We start from the raw sequence: 15,798 nt of genomic DNA, 5'->3' as shown, positions 1-15,798 counted from the left end.
GCTTTAGCAATATCTGCCCCAAGAAGTACATCTTGCCTGATTTGCCTCTCTCTCTGTTTTGCAGTGATGTTTGCTCTGCATTCTCAGTTCTCTGAGAAAAGTCACTGATTTTCAATTTTCTAGCTTTTTTTAATTGTAAGGACAAAAGTTATGACTTCCAAGGACTCTGCATGTTGGGAATAAATCCAGCCAAACTTCTATAGCATATTTCTCTCATTTTTTAAACTAAATGGTTGAGGCTATGTTATGAAAGATCTCCTTTTCCTCAAAAAATGAGATGCATTACATATATTCTAGATATTCCACCTTCATGAGGAGGACAGGTTATTCTGTACATTTAGAAGTTGCATAAATATTATTCCTTTAGATAGAGTAGGTAATGAGAGTTCTTACTGTTAGTCAAAATCCAAGTGTAAATTGAGATCATAATTTTAAATTGGTTATTCTTCAAAGCTGACATAATTTTAATTTACAATGTGGACTCAGGACTGAAAGAACATTAAATAACTTACTGATCCATAAAGAAACAATTTCAAATTTTACAGTAGACAAAGTGATATAAAATTTTTCCATATTTCTATGTTTAATTCATCAGTGTTTTTAAATATTTGTATCAGTTAAGAAGTGTATTCAGACGATTATTTATTTAAAAAGTGGCACAATTATTTTTCTCACAAGAAGGGCTATTGCAGGTGGTACAGAGCCAGTATCTAAGATAGCAGCGTGGTCCCTGATCATTCCGTCTTTCTTTCAGTCATTTAAATATGTGTTTATTTCTTCATGGAAACAAATCAGGTGATCTTCCTTAGCCATCCTATATGTTCCTGTTGCAAGTGTGAAGAAAGAGAAAGATAATGGTTTGGGCTGTTGTCCTATCAAAGTATAGAAAGAATTTTTTAATAACAAAATCAACTACTAAAAATACCTTTAAAACTATGCTATATAAATATAGGCTATATAAAAATGTGGGACTTCATAAAATTGTGAAGTCTATGAAGGATTTTGTGAAATTTTTTGGTTTGATTTTCTGTGCTGCCATTTTTAATCAGTCAAAATTTCATTCTAAAACATGTAATTGTCAGAATATGTAAATACCCTTGAATAGTGTAATTTATAAGTAAAATAATTTTGAATATTTTCTGAAATACAGTTTTAAAAAACTGAGGTATTAAAGTCATGATTGTTTATCATAATTAACATATTTCTCAGTGGGAAATTCACCATTTAGTATGAAAAAAAATTATTGTCTGAAACTTCTCCTGGAAACTTCACATGGGAAAATGTATGGGCAGTCTGAGAAGAAGCTAAGTTTGATAAACAGAATAAACAGAAGTTTAAATATTTAATACAATCAGATGATTTTTAGATGATCGTAATGTCATTCTTATTTCAATCAATCGAGTCCAGATTTACATATCTCTTATATAGCTACTAAGAGATATATTAATTATACTATATTATATATGTATTAAGAGTGTTGGCATAAATAGACAATTCAGTATTTAAAAATTTCAATATTGAAAAATAGATGAAGTATTGAAAACCGATTTTTTTTTTCAAATGAGAAATTTGGTTGAGATATTTGAAATTATGCGAAAGCAAAAGGAAACTTAAATGCACTACAGACTGGCTATAGGATTGTGTGTGAGAGAGAGAGAGAGAGAGTGTGTGTGTGTGTGTGTGTCAAATGCAAAAGAAAGTAGGAGAATAATGAGTTAAGCTTCCACTTCCAGTTGAGAATAGGGAAAGAAAAAGAAGACCAAGAAAAATCTGCATAATATTAAAGTCATACAAATCTATGTGATTATGAGCGGTGAGCTCACTAAAGCCTTGGTAAACTGTTAATCAGCAAGTCAAGCCCTTCCTAGATTAATAGCCAGCCATGTTAGCTTCTGGTTGCAAAAGCTGGTGGAAGTGAAGGCCCTCCATGGACAGAAAGCCTAGTGGGTGAAGCAGAGATCAATGGATTTAATGGTAGACTGAGGCAGATGGGATTGATTGACACATCTGGAAAACTCAAAGCAACAACCAATGTCTCAAAATAGAAACTCTCCACATCCTAGTCTTCCCCAAAACTTTGCTGAGAGGTGGCAAGTGAAGATGGGATTAAAAGCAGGAAGAAACTTCAGTGTGGCCCATTCTCATGTTTTTTGGAACCATTGATCCTAACACAATATTCCTGCTCACCTCCCTTCAGCCTTCAGGCTCAGACACTAACCAAAAAAGCTAATCACCAGATAGCTATAACAACAGCAGAAGTAGAGATGGCACCAGGATCAGTAGAAGTGGCACAGTTGTACAGGAGTTGGGCTAACCAAAAGTGAGCTCAGTCTTCTTAAAGTTGTGGCTCTGTAGCATATTTACTCAAAATTTGGTGAAATTTTGTTTATTACTTTCTCATTTTAGCATCAACACATACAGCAGAGTCCCTTCTAACTGGAAGAAAAATAATGACAACAACAACAAAACCCAATAAAACAGTATCCCTATATTGCCACTATCATTTTATGCATTGCACATTATGCAATAAAAGAGAGTAAGATATGTGAAGAAGCAAAAACGCAACACTCACATTCAAGAAAAAATCAGCAGAAGCCAACCTATAGAAACTTGAAATATTGAAGCCATTAGACAAGGAATTTTATATCGTTATTATAAATACATATATGAATTTAAGTATGAAAATGATAAGAATTGGTAAACTGAGTCTAAGCAGTTGACTGAGGCTATAAACAGATCATTAGAAATCCTACATATATGTAATGGATATAGGGCTATTTAATATATCCATTTATTTTTGTATTACTTTATCTAAGTTGGATTTTTCAAGAGCTTTTTACATTTCAACTACATTGTTTCTTTGGAATAAATTCATTCACAATATTTCCTTTTTAGGCATTTAGTGTCTAAAGGATCTGGGATATTAGCCCCTCTTTCATTTTTTTTTTTTAACATCTTTATTGAAGTATAATTGCTTTACAATGGTGTGTTAGTTTCTGCTTTATAACAAAGTGAATCAGTTATACATATACATATGTTCCCATATCTCTTCCCTCTTGCATCTCCCTCCCTCCCACCCTCCCCATCCCACCCCTCTAGGTGGTCACAAAGCACCGAGCTGATCTCCCTGTGCTATGCAGCTGCTTCCCACTAGCTATCTATTTTACATTTGGTAGTGTATATATGTCCATGCCACTCTCTCACCCTATCACATCTCACCCCTCCCCCTCCCCATATCCTCAAGTCCATTCTCTAGTAGGTCTGTGTCTTTATTCCCGTCTTGCCACTAGGTTCTTCATGGCCTTTTTTTTTTTTTTTCCCTTAGATTCCATATATATGTGTTAGCATACTGTATTTGTTTTTCTCTTTCTGACTTACTTCACTCTGTATGACAGACTCTAACTCCATCCACCTCATTACAAATACCTCCATTTCATTTCTTTTTATGGCTGAGTAATATTCCATTGTATATATGTGCCACATCTTCTTTATCCATTCATCCGATGATGGACACTTAGGTTGCTTCCATGTCCTGGCTATTGTAAATAGAGCTGCAATGAACATTTTGGTACATGACTCTTTTTGAACTATGGTTTTCTCAGGGTATATGCCCAGTAGTGGGATTGCTGGGTCGTATGGTAGTTCTATTTGTAGTTTTTTAAGGACCCTCCATACTGTTCTCCATAGTGGCTGTATCAATTTACATTCCCACCAACAGTGCAAGAGTGTTCCCTTTCCTCCACACCCTCTCCAGCATTTATTGTTTCTAGATTTTTTGATGATGGCCATTCTGACCGGTGTGAGATGATACCTCATTGTAGTTTTGATTTGCATTTCTCTAATGATTAATGATGTTGAGCATTCTTTCATGTCTCTGGTGGCAATCTGTATATCTTCTTTGGAGAAATGTCTATGTAGGTCTTCTGCCCATTTTTGGATTGGGTTGTTCGTTTTTTTGTTATTAAGCTGAATGGGCTGCTTGTAAATCTTGGAGATTAATCCTTTGTCAGTTGCTTCATTTGCAAATATTTTCTCCCATTCTGAGGGTTGTCTATTGGTCTTGTTTATGGTTTCCTTTGCTTTGCAAAAGCTTTTAAGTTTCATTAGGTCCCATTTGTTTCTTTGTGTTTTTATTTCCATTTCTCTAGGAGCGGGGTCAAAAAGAATCCTGCTGTGATTTATGTCATAGAGTGTTCTGCCTATGTTTTCCTCTAAGAGTTTGATAGTGTCTGGCCTTACACTTAGGTCTTTAATCCATTTTGAGTTTATTTTTGTGTATGGTGTCAGGGAGTGTTCTAATTTCATACTTTTACATGTATCTGTCCAATTTTCCCAGCACCACTTATTGAAGAGGCTGTCTTTTCTCCACTGTATATGCTTGCCTCCTTTATCAAAGATAAGGTGACCATATGTGCGTGGGTTTATCTCTGGGCTTTCTATCCTGTTCCATTGATCTATATTTCATTTTTTGTGCCAGTACCATACTGTCTTGATTACTGTAGCTTTGTAATATAGTCTGAAGTCAGGGAGCCTGATTCCTCCAGCTCCGTTTTTCATTCTCAAGATTGCTTTGGCTATTTGGGGTCTTTTGTGTTTCCATACAAATTGTGAAATTTTTTGTTCTAGTTCTGTGAAAAATGCCAGTGGTAGTTTGATAGGGATTGCATTGTATCTGTAGATTGCTTTGGGTAGTAGAGTCATTTTCACAGTGTTGATTCTTCCAATCCAAGAACATGGTATATCTCTCCATCTATTTGTATCCTCTTTAATTTCTTTCATCAGTGTCTTATAATTTTTTGCATACAGGTATTTTGTCTCCTTAGGTAGGTTTATTCCTAGATATTTTATTCTTTTTGTTGCAATGGTAAATGGGAGTGTTTTCTTAATTTCACTTTCAGATTTTTCGTCATTAGTGTATAGAAATGCAAGAGATTTCTGTGCATTAATTTTGTATCCTGCTACTTTACCAAATTCATTGATTAGCTCTAGTAGTTTTCTGGTAGCATCTTTAGGATTCTCTATGTATAGTATCATGTCATCTGCAAACAGTGACAGCTTTACTTCTTCTTTTCCAGTTTGGATTCCTTTTATTTCTTTTTCTTCTCTGATTGCTGTGGCTAACACTTCCAAAACTATGTTGAATAATAGTGGTGAGAGTGGGCAACCTTGTCTTTTTCCTGATCTTAGTGGAAATGATTTCAGTTTTTCACCATTGAGGACAATGTTGGCTGTGGGTTTGTAATATATGGCCTTTATTATGTTGAGGAAAGTTCCCTCTATGCCTACTTTCTGCAGGGCTTTTATCATAAATGGGTGTTGAATTTTGTCAAAAGCTTTCTCTGCATCTATTGAGAAGATCATATGGTTTTTCTCCTTCAATTTGTTAATATGATATATCACGTTGATTGATTTGCATATATTGAAGAATCCTTGCATTCCTGGAATAAACCCCACTTGATCATGGTGTATAATACTTTTAATGTGCTGTTGGATTCTGTTTGCTATTATTTTGTTGAGGATTTTTGCATCTATGTTCATCAGTGATATTGGCCTGTAGTTTTCCTTCTTTGTGACATCTTTGTCTGGTTTTGGTATCAGGGTGATGGTGGCCTCGTAGAATGAGTTTGGGAGTGTTCCTCCCTCTGCAATATTTTGGAAGAGTTTGAGAAGGATAGGTGTTAGCTCTTTTCTAAATGTTTGAGAGAATTCACCTGTGAAGCCATCTGGTCCTGGGGTTTGTTTGTTGGAAGGTTTTTAATCACAGTTTCAATTTCAGTGCTTATGATTGGTCTGTTGATGTTTTCTATTCCTGGTTCAGTCTCGGCAGGTTGTGGATTTCTAATAATCTGTCCATTTCTTCCAGGTTGTCCATTTTATTGGCATAGAGTTGCTTATATTAATCTCTCATGATCGTTTGTATTTCTGCAGTGTCAGTGGTTACTTCTCCTTTTTCATTTCTATTTCTATTGATTTGAGTCTTCTCCCTTTTTCTCTTGATGAGTCTGGCTAATGGTTTATCAATTTTGTTTATCTTCTCAAAGAACCAGCTTTTAGTTTCATTGATTTTTGCTATTGTTTCCTTCATTTCTTTTTCATTTATTTCTGATCTGATCTTTACGATTTCTTTCCTTCTGCTGGCTTTGGGTTTTTTTTGTTCTTCTCTCCCTAATTGCTTCAGGTGCAAGGTTAGATTGTTTATTTGAGATGTTTCCTGTTTCTTGAGGTAGGCTTGTATTGCTATAAACTTCCCTCTTAGCACTGCTTTTGCTGCATCCCATAGGTTTTGGGTCGTCGTGTCTCCATTGTCATTTGTTTCTAGGTATTTTTTGATTTCCCCTTTGATTTCTTCAGTGATCACTTCGTTATTAAGTCGTGTATTGTGTAGCTTCCATGTGTTTGTATTTTTTACAGATCTTTTCCTGTAATTGATATCTAGTCTCATAGCGTTGTGGTCGGAAAAGATACTTGATACGATTTCAATTTTCTTAAATTTACCAAGGCTTGATTTGTGACCCAAGATATGATCTATCCTGGAGAATGTTCCATGAGCACTTGAGAAAAATGTGTATTTTGTTGTTTTTGGGTGGAATGTCCTATAAATATCAATTAAGTCCATCTTGTTTAATGTATCATTTAAAGCTTGTGTTTCCTTATTTGTTTTCATTTTGGATGATCTGTCTATTGGTGAAAGTGGGGTGTGTTAAAGTCCCCTACTATGATTGTGTTGCTGTCGATTTCCCCTTTTATGGCTGTTAGTATTTGCCTTATGTATTGAGGTGCTCCTATGTTGGGTGCATAAATATTTACAATTGTTATACCTTCCTCTTGGATCGATCCCTTGATCATTATATAGTGGCCTTCTTTGTCTCTTGTAATAGTCTTTATTTTAAAGTCTATTTTGTCTGATATGAGAATTCCTACTCCAGCTTTCTTTTGATTTCCATTTGCATGGAATATCTTTTTCCATCCCCTCACTGTCAGTCTGTATGTGTCTCTAGGTCTGAAGTGGGTCTCTTGTAGACAGCATATATATGGGTCTTGTTTTTGTATCCATTCAGCCAGCCTGTGTCTTTTGGTGGGAGCATTTAATCCATTTACATTTAAGGTAATTATCGATATGTATGTTCCTATTCCCATTTTCTTAAATGTTTTGGGTTTGTTATTGTAGGTGTTTTCCTTCTCTTGTGTTTCTTGCCTAGAGAAGTTCCTTTAGCATTTGTTGTAGAGCTGGTTTGGTGGTGCTGAACTCTCTCAGCTTTTGCTTGTCTGTAAAGGTTTTAATTTCTCCATCAAATCTGAATGAGATCCTTGCTGGGTAGATTAATCTTGGTTGTAGGTTTTTCTCCTTCATCACTTTAAGTATATCCTGCCACTCCCTTCTGGCTTGCAGAGTTTCTGCTGAAAGATCAGATGTAAACCTTATTGGGATTCCCTTGTGTGTTATTTGTTGTTTTTCCCTTGCTGCTTTTAATATGTTTCCTTTATATTTAATTTTCACAGTTTGATTAATAAGTGTCTTGGCGTGTTTCTCCTTGGATTTATCCTGTATGGGACTCTCTGTGCTTCCAGGACTTGATTAACTATTTCCTTTCCCATATTAGGGAAGTTTTCAACTATAATCTCTTCAAATATTTTCTCAGTCCCTTTCTTTTTCTCTTCTTCTTCTGGGACCCCTATAATTCGAATGTTGGTGCGTTTAATGTTGTCCCAGAGGTCTCTGAGACTGTCCTCAATTCTTTTCATTCTTTTTTCTTTATTCTGCTCTGCAGTAGTTATTTCCACCATTTTATCTTCCAGGTCACTTATCCGTTCTTCTGCCTCAGTTATTCTGCTATTGATCCCATCTAGAGTATTTTTAATTTCATTTATTGTGTTTTTCATCGTTGCTTGCTTCCTCTTTAGTTCTTTTATGTCCTTGTTAAATGTTTCTTGCATTTTGTCTATTCTATTTCCAAGATTTTGGATCATCCTTACTATCATTATTCTGAATTCTTTTTCAGGTAGACTACCTATTTCCTCTTCATTAGTTAGGTCTGGTGTGTTTTGACCCTGCTCCTTCATCTGCTGTGTGTTTTTCTGTCGCCTCATTTTGCTTATCTTACTGTGTTTGGGGTCTCCTTTTCACAGGCTGCAGGTTCATAGTTCCCGTTGTTTTTGGTATCTGTCCCCAGTGGCTAAGGTTGGTTCAGTGGGTTGTGTAGGCTTCCTGGTGGAGGGAACTAGTGCCTGTGTTCTGGTGGATGAGGCTGGATCTTGTCTTTCTGGTGGGCACGTCCACGTCTGGTGGTGTATTTTGGGGTGTCTGTGGCCTTATTATGATTTTAGGCAGCCTCTCTGCTAATGGATGGGGCTGTGTTCCTGTCTTGCTAGTTGTTTGGCATAGGGTGTCCAGCACTGTAGCTTGCTGGTCGTTGAGTGAAGCTGTGTCTTGATGTTGAGATGGAGATCTCTCAGAGATTTTCACCATTTGGTATTACGTGGAGCTGGGAGGTCTCTTGTGGACCAGTGTCCTGAAGTTGGCTCTCCCACCTCAGAGGCACAGCCCTGATGCCTGGCTGGAGCACCAAGAGCCTTTCACCCGGCGGGTGAGCAGGCTCAGAGCAAAAGGGAGAAAAAATAGAAGGAAAGAAAGAAAGAGGATAAAATATAGTGAAGTGAAATAAAGCTATTATAAAGCAAAGCTATACAGACAAAATCTCACCCAGAAGCATATAAATATACACTCACAAAAAAAGAAAAGGGGAAAAATTAATATATCCTGCTCCCAAAGTCCACCTCCTGAATTTGGGATGATTTGTTGTCTATTCAGGTATTCAACAGATGCAGGCACATCAAGTTGTTTGTGGAGTTTTAATCCACTGCTTCTGAGGCTGCTGGGAGAGATTTCCCTTTCTCTTCTTTGTTTGCACAGCTCCCGGTTCAGCTTTGGATTTGGACCCGCGTCTGCGTGTAGGTCGCCTGAGGGCGTCTGTTCCCCACCCAGATAGAACGGGGTTAAAGGAGCAGCTGCTTTGGGGACTCTGGCTCACTCAGGCCGGGGGGAGGTAGGGGTACAGAGGAGGTGGGGCGAGCCTGCGGTGGCAGAGGCCGGCATGACATTGCAGCAGCCTGAGGCGCGCTGTGCGTTCTCCCGGGGAAGCTGTCCCCGGATCACGGGAGCCTGGCCATGGCGGGCTGCTCAGGCTCCCGGAGGGGAGGTGTGGAGAGTGACCTGTGCTTGCACACAGGCTTTTTGGTGGCAGCAGCAGCAGCCTTAGCGTCTCATGCCCGTCTCTGGGGTCGGGACTGATAGCCGCGGCTCGCGCCCATCTCTGGAGCTCGTTTAGGCGGCGCTCTGAATCCCCTCTCCTTGCGCGCCGCGAAACAAAGAGGCAAGAAAAAGTCTCTTGCCTCTTCGGCAGCTGCAGACTTTTTCCCGGACTCCCTCCCGGCTAGCTGTGGTGCGCTAACCCCTTCAGGCTGTGTTCACGCCGCCAACCCCAGTCCTCTCCCTGCGATCCGACTGAAGCCCGAGCCTCAGCTCCCAGCCCTGACCGCCCCGGCGGGTGAGCAGACAAGCCTCTCGGGCTGGTGAGTGCTGCTCGGCACTGATCCTCCGTGCGGGAGTCTCTCCGCTTTGCCCTCCGCACCCCTGTTGCTGCACTCTCCTCCGTGGCTCTGAAGCTTCCCCCCTCTGCCACCCGCAGTCTCCGCCCACGAAGGGGCTTCCTAGTGCGTGGAAACCTTTCCTCCTTCACAACTCCCTCCCACTGGTGCAGGTCCTGTCCCTATTCTTTTGTCTCTGTTATTTCTTTTTTCTTTTTCTCTACCCAAGTACGTGGGGAGTTTCTTGCCTTTTGGGAGGTCTGACGTTTTCTGCCAGCATTCAGTGGGTGTTCTGCAGGAGCAGTTCCACGTGTAGATGTATTTCTAATGTATCTGTGGGAAGGAAGGTGATCTCCGTGTCTTACTCTTCCACCATCTTCTCTACCTGCCCCTCTTTCATTCTTGATATTGGCTATTTGTGTTTATTTTCTTTTGTTTTTTACCAGTATTTTAAGAGATTATCAATCTTTTTAATTTTTTCAAAAGACCAATTGTGGATATAGTGATTTTTCTCTATTATTTGTTTTCTATTTCACTGATTTCTTCTCCTTTCTTATTTTCATCTTTCTTACTTTGGTTAATTTGCCCATCTTTTCATCACTTCTTAAGTATAATTTTTAACTATTGATTTTGAATCTTTTATCTTCTAATCTAAGCACTTAAAGCTATGTAAGTTCCTTTTTTCAGTGTTTCAGTTGTATTCCATGTATGTTGATATGTTGTGTGTTCCTTATCATTCAGTTCAAACTTTCCCCAATTTTCTTTTTCATTCATTCTTTGACCCACTCACAGAGCATTTTATGGTTTCTATAAGGTGCTTCAAATTCAGATATTTTACTAGGTTATTTTCATTCTACTGTGGGACATAATGTCTTCTCATATTTTTATATATTTATATATTTTTTTAATTTTGCATTTTGAAAGTTTTTGAAAATCGTTGTAAAAACAACACACCATGACAAGATATCTTCACTAAAAATTATGTTAAATAAATATTTAGTAAAGATATGCTTGTTATTTATTTCAGAAAGTTGAGGGACCACTTATAAATTCATTATGAGTCATCATAAGACTAATACTAGATATTGCCAAGAACTTATGGGAAAAGTAAATCATAGATTTTCATGAGCATAGACACAAGTATCCCTAAGAATAAATTAGCATATATTAGCATTATCTTACTGGTAAGATATAGGAGTGAAAAATAATTTTGACTAAGTGGGTTTAATTGCAGAAATGAAAGCCTTATTTTGTATTCAAAAATCAGTCCTTGTAATTTTGACACATTGATACAGTAAAGACAAAAAAACCCATATGCTCATCTCAGTAGACACAGAAAAAAAAATCTGACAATAATCATCCCTAAAACTCTCAGCAAACTAGAAATAGAAGATTGCTTCAATTTAATAGACAACATATAAAATTCCACAGCAAATATCATACTTAATGATAAAATACTGTGCATGTCCCATCCAAAATTGTCAACTCTCAATAATAAATTGGCACATCACCCAATTATTAAAAGGGAAAAATTATTTGGACACTTCATATGCACACACATACACACACACACACACAAATGATATTCAAATAGTCAGTGAGCTCATGAAAAGATGATCAGTACAATTAGATATTAGTGAAATATGTTAGAATCACAATGAGATTCCACTACACTTCCAATAGAATATCTAAAATATAAACAATACCAAATGATGAGTAGGATAAGGAGCAACTAAATCTCTCATATATTACTGATTGAAATGTAAAATTCTACACCACTGTGGAAAATAGTTAAACATACACCATTCTTAAATCTAGCAACTCCACTCTTTAGAATTTGTACACAAAGAAATGAAAACATATGTTTACTAAAAGACTTATACAAGAATGCTTATGGTAACTTTATTCATATGGTCCAAATGTGGAAATAACCCAAATGTCCATCATCCAGAGAATGAATAAAAAACTTGTGGTTTATTCATACAAGGAATACTTCCCTGCAACAGAAAGTAGCAAGGTACTGACACAAGCAACCACATGGAAACATTTAAAAAACATTACATTGAACAAAAGAAATCAGACCCAAAAGAGTATACAGTTAATAATTCCATTTATATGAAGTTTAGGAACAGGCAAAACTATACCATGAGGATTATAAAATGAATAGTGGGTGTCTATAGTCAGGGAGAGAATGGACTGGGAAAAGATGCAAGGGAACTTTTTATAGTGATGTTAATGCTCTATAATTTTACTGGGGTTTTGTGTGTTGCGGAGAAAAAATCATTTTCCCTCTACCCTTCTAGATTCTTGGCTGAGACTCCCCTGTAATGAATGACAGATTAAACAGGAGAAAAAGAAACAGAAGTTTAATAACATGTATACCTCCTATACACATGAGAGATACCCAGGCAAACTGAATGAATAAACAAATGGCCCAAGCCACCACCTCAAATACCATCTCCTGCCAAAGACAAATAAGATGTTGAAGGCAGAGGGGTGGGGGAGTATCCAGTTATGGGAAGTTATCAAGCAAAGAGTAGTAAAAGAGAATATGGTTATTATACAGATTTAAGTCTTTGCCTTCTTCATTGATAAGAGTTTCTAGAGATTTAGAACCATCTTTTCTTCCTGGTATAGAGAAATATAGATTATTATCCTTACAAATAGAGATTTTCTTTATAAACGTAAATGTCTCTTACAAAAGGACAACTTCTACTCGTTTTCAGAGTGTCTTCTGTGTTTGCAGTTTCTTAGAAATAACCAGCTCAAAATAATCCTTATGCCAAAGAGGAATATTTTGGGATGCTATATCCTGCTCCCCTTCAAGTATATGAACATATATTTTTTAAACTGAATATTTGTGTACTTTACTGTTTCGAATTTTAAAAATGCTATTTAAAAAAATCTGTTTAAAATCTGATATCTTGTATTTTATCTATATTTTATTAGAGATTACTTTAATGACATTTTAATTTCTTCTTTTGTAAATTGCTCACATAGCATATTTATTATTTTTTCCTCACTACTATATTTTCCAGTCACACATATCAATATATGTAAATTTTCACAAGTTTAGACTATATAAATAGGGTGTAAAGTGTTGGTTCACTTTAAGGGCATAGCTTTGGTGCTAGATAGATTATGTTCAAATCATCTCTGCTACTTGCTTTCTTCATTTATAAAATTGGCATAATAACGAGTTGGGATAAAACTGGGATAATAAACAACTTTATAGGGATGTTGTAACTATAAATATATTGATATAAATGTTTATAAAAATAGTGTGTAGCACATACTAAATGCTATAAATTTTTACCATTAATTTTGTGTAGTGTATATACACTTTTATATATATATATATAAAATTATATAACTATATCATATATATTATATATTTTTTCCTTTTTAATAATTTGTATAGAAGTATAAATAATATCTGGAAACATGCATTTCTGGTTAAATGTATTGCTTAATCATTTTACCTTAATTTCTGAAACACAGCTATTTCCTTGTATTAGGATCTAGGTTGTAACTATATTAAATTAATGCAAATAATTCTGTGGTCAAATAATTTTGGGAAGTCTGAGTTAGATGCTGTTTAAAAGGCTTTTTAACTAAGGATAAGACTGAGGCCTTAATATGATAAGGTGTATTATGAATACGCAAATGGAGAATTTGGAGTATGCAACATTTCCCAATATTAGTTAAGAAGACCCTTTTTTCATGGAATATCTTAAGTATTCGAAGTCTTGTGAAAGAAGCATTAGGAAATAATGTCCCAGATGTAGATAAGCACATGAAAATGCAATAAATCAAAGCTTAGGCTATGTGTCAAAAATAGCTGGATTCAAAAATTGTCCCTATGCATACTAACTGTGAACTTAGGCAAGACATTCAGCATCTCTAAACTCCACTCACAGAGCAGAGTGATTGGAGTAGAGCAGATGGTGATACACTAGTATTTCTTTTATCTATACTTTTACATAGTTGTTACATTTATGAATATATCACAGTTTATCTGTTATGTTGTTGATTTTGGGGGGATGGATTCTATTTTGATAAAATTGAAGGAGTACCATTTAAGATTGTACACATGAAACTTAGATAATGCCATAAACCAATCTTACCTCAATAAAAAAGTAAATTACAAAAATAGAAAAAGAAGTACCATCATGCATACTCTTATGCATGTCTTCTGGTATATTAGTGCAAGCATACCTAAGAAAGGAATTGCTGGGTCATCATGTGTTCAGCTTTGTACTAAAGATATCACTAAATGGTTTTCTCACATGGTGTAGCAAATTACATTTCCATCAGCAGTATGGAAGATTTCCAGTTGGTCTACACCTTTTACAGACTTAGTATTATCTGTGTGATTTTTTTTCCCCCCATTCTAGTGGGTGCTAAATGATATTTCATTTTCAAAGGACATTTTATTGAATTGTAAACTAGATGTAGATCTTATATATAGATATATAATTATATGTTATACTATATCTATATTTATATATAGATATGCTTTATATCTATATATAAAATCCTACAAATCATAGGACTAGAGCTCCATGCATTTGTTTTTGTTTTTGTTTTTTACATCTTTATTGGAGTATAATTGCTTTAGAATGTTGTGTTAGTTTCTGCTGTATAACAAAGTAAATCCGCTATATGTATACATATATCCCCATATACCCTCCCTCTTGTGCCTCCCTCCCACCCTGCCTATCCCACCTCTCTAGGTCATCACAAAGCACCGTGTTGATCTCCGTGTGCTATGCAGCTGCTTCCCACTAGCTATCAGTTTTATATTTGGTGGTGTGTATATGTCACTGCTACTCTCGCAGTTTGTCCCAGTTTACCCTTCCCCTTCCCTGTGTCCTCAAGTCCATTCTCTATGTCTGCGTCTTTATTCCTGTCCTACCCCTAGGTTCATCAGAACCATTTTTTTTTAGATTCTATGTATATGTGTTAGCATACAGTACTTGTTTTTCTGTTTCTGACTTATTTCACTCTGTATGGCAGACTCTAGGTCCATCCACCTCACTACAAATAACTCAATTTCATTTCTTTTTATGGCATAGTAATATTCCATTGTATATATGTACCACATCTTCTTTGTCCATTCATCTGTCGATGGACACTTAGGTTGCTTCCATGTCCTGGCTATTGTAAATAGTGCTGCAGTGAATATTGTGGTACATGTCTCTTTTTGAATTATGATTTTCTCAGAGTATATGCCCAGTAGTGGGATTGCTGGTTCATATGGTAGTTCTATTTTTAGTTTTCAAAGAACCTCAATACTGTTCTCCATAGTGGCTGTATCAATTTACATTCCCACCAACAGTACAAGAGGGTTCCCTTTTCTCCACACCCTCTCCAGCATTTATTGTTTGTAGATTTTTTGATGACGGCCATTCTGACCTGTGTAAGGTGATACCTTATTGTGGTTTTGATTTGCATTTCTCTAATGATTAGTGATGTTGAGCATCCTTGCATGTGTTTGTTGGCAATCTGTATATCTTCTTTGGAGAAATGTCTATTTAGGTCTTCTGCCCATTGTTGGATTGGGTTGTTTGTTTTTTTAATATTGAGCTGCATGAGCTGCTTGTATATTTTGGAGATTAATCCTTTGTCAGTTGCTTCGTTCACAAGTATTTTTTCCCATTCTGAGGGTTGTCTTTTCATCTTATTTATGGTTTCCTTTGCTGTGCAAAAGCTTTGAAGTTGCATTACGTCCCATTTGTTTATATTTGTTTTTATTTCCATTACTCTAGGAGGTGGGTCAAAAAGGATCTTGCTGTGATTTTTGTCATAGAGTGTTCTGCCTATGTTTTCCTCTAAGAGTTTGATAGTGTCTGGCCTTACATTTAGGTGTTTAATCCATTTTGAGTTTATTTTTGTGTATGGTGTTAAGAAGTGTGCTAATTTCATTCTTTTACATGTAGCTGTCCAGTTTTCCCAGCACCACTTATTGAAGAGACTCTCTTTTCTCCATTGTATATTCTTGGCTCCTTGGTCAAAGATAAGGTGACCATATGTGCCTGGATTTATCTCTGGGCTTCCTATCCTATTCCATTGATGTATATTTCTGTTTTTGTGCCTGTACCATACTGTCTTGATTACTGTAGCTTTGTAGTATAATCTGAAGTCAGGGAGCCTTATTCCTCCAGCTCTGTTTTGCTTTCTCAAGATTGCTTCTTTGGGTATTCGGAGTCT

This window comes from Balaenoptera physalus, assembly GCF_965194825.1.
Source record: "Balaenoptera physalus genome assembly, chromosome: 2".
Classification (NCBI taxonomy): Eukaryota; Metazoa; Chordata; class Mammalia; order Artiodactyla; family Balaenopteridae; genus Balaenoptera; species Balaenoptera physalus.
The sequence above is the reverse complement of the archived record's forward strand: the minus strand, read 5'-3'. Positions refer to the sequence as shown.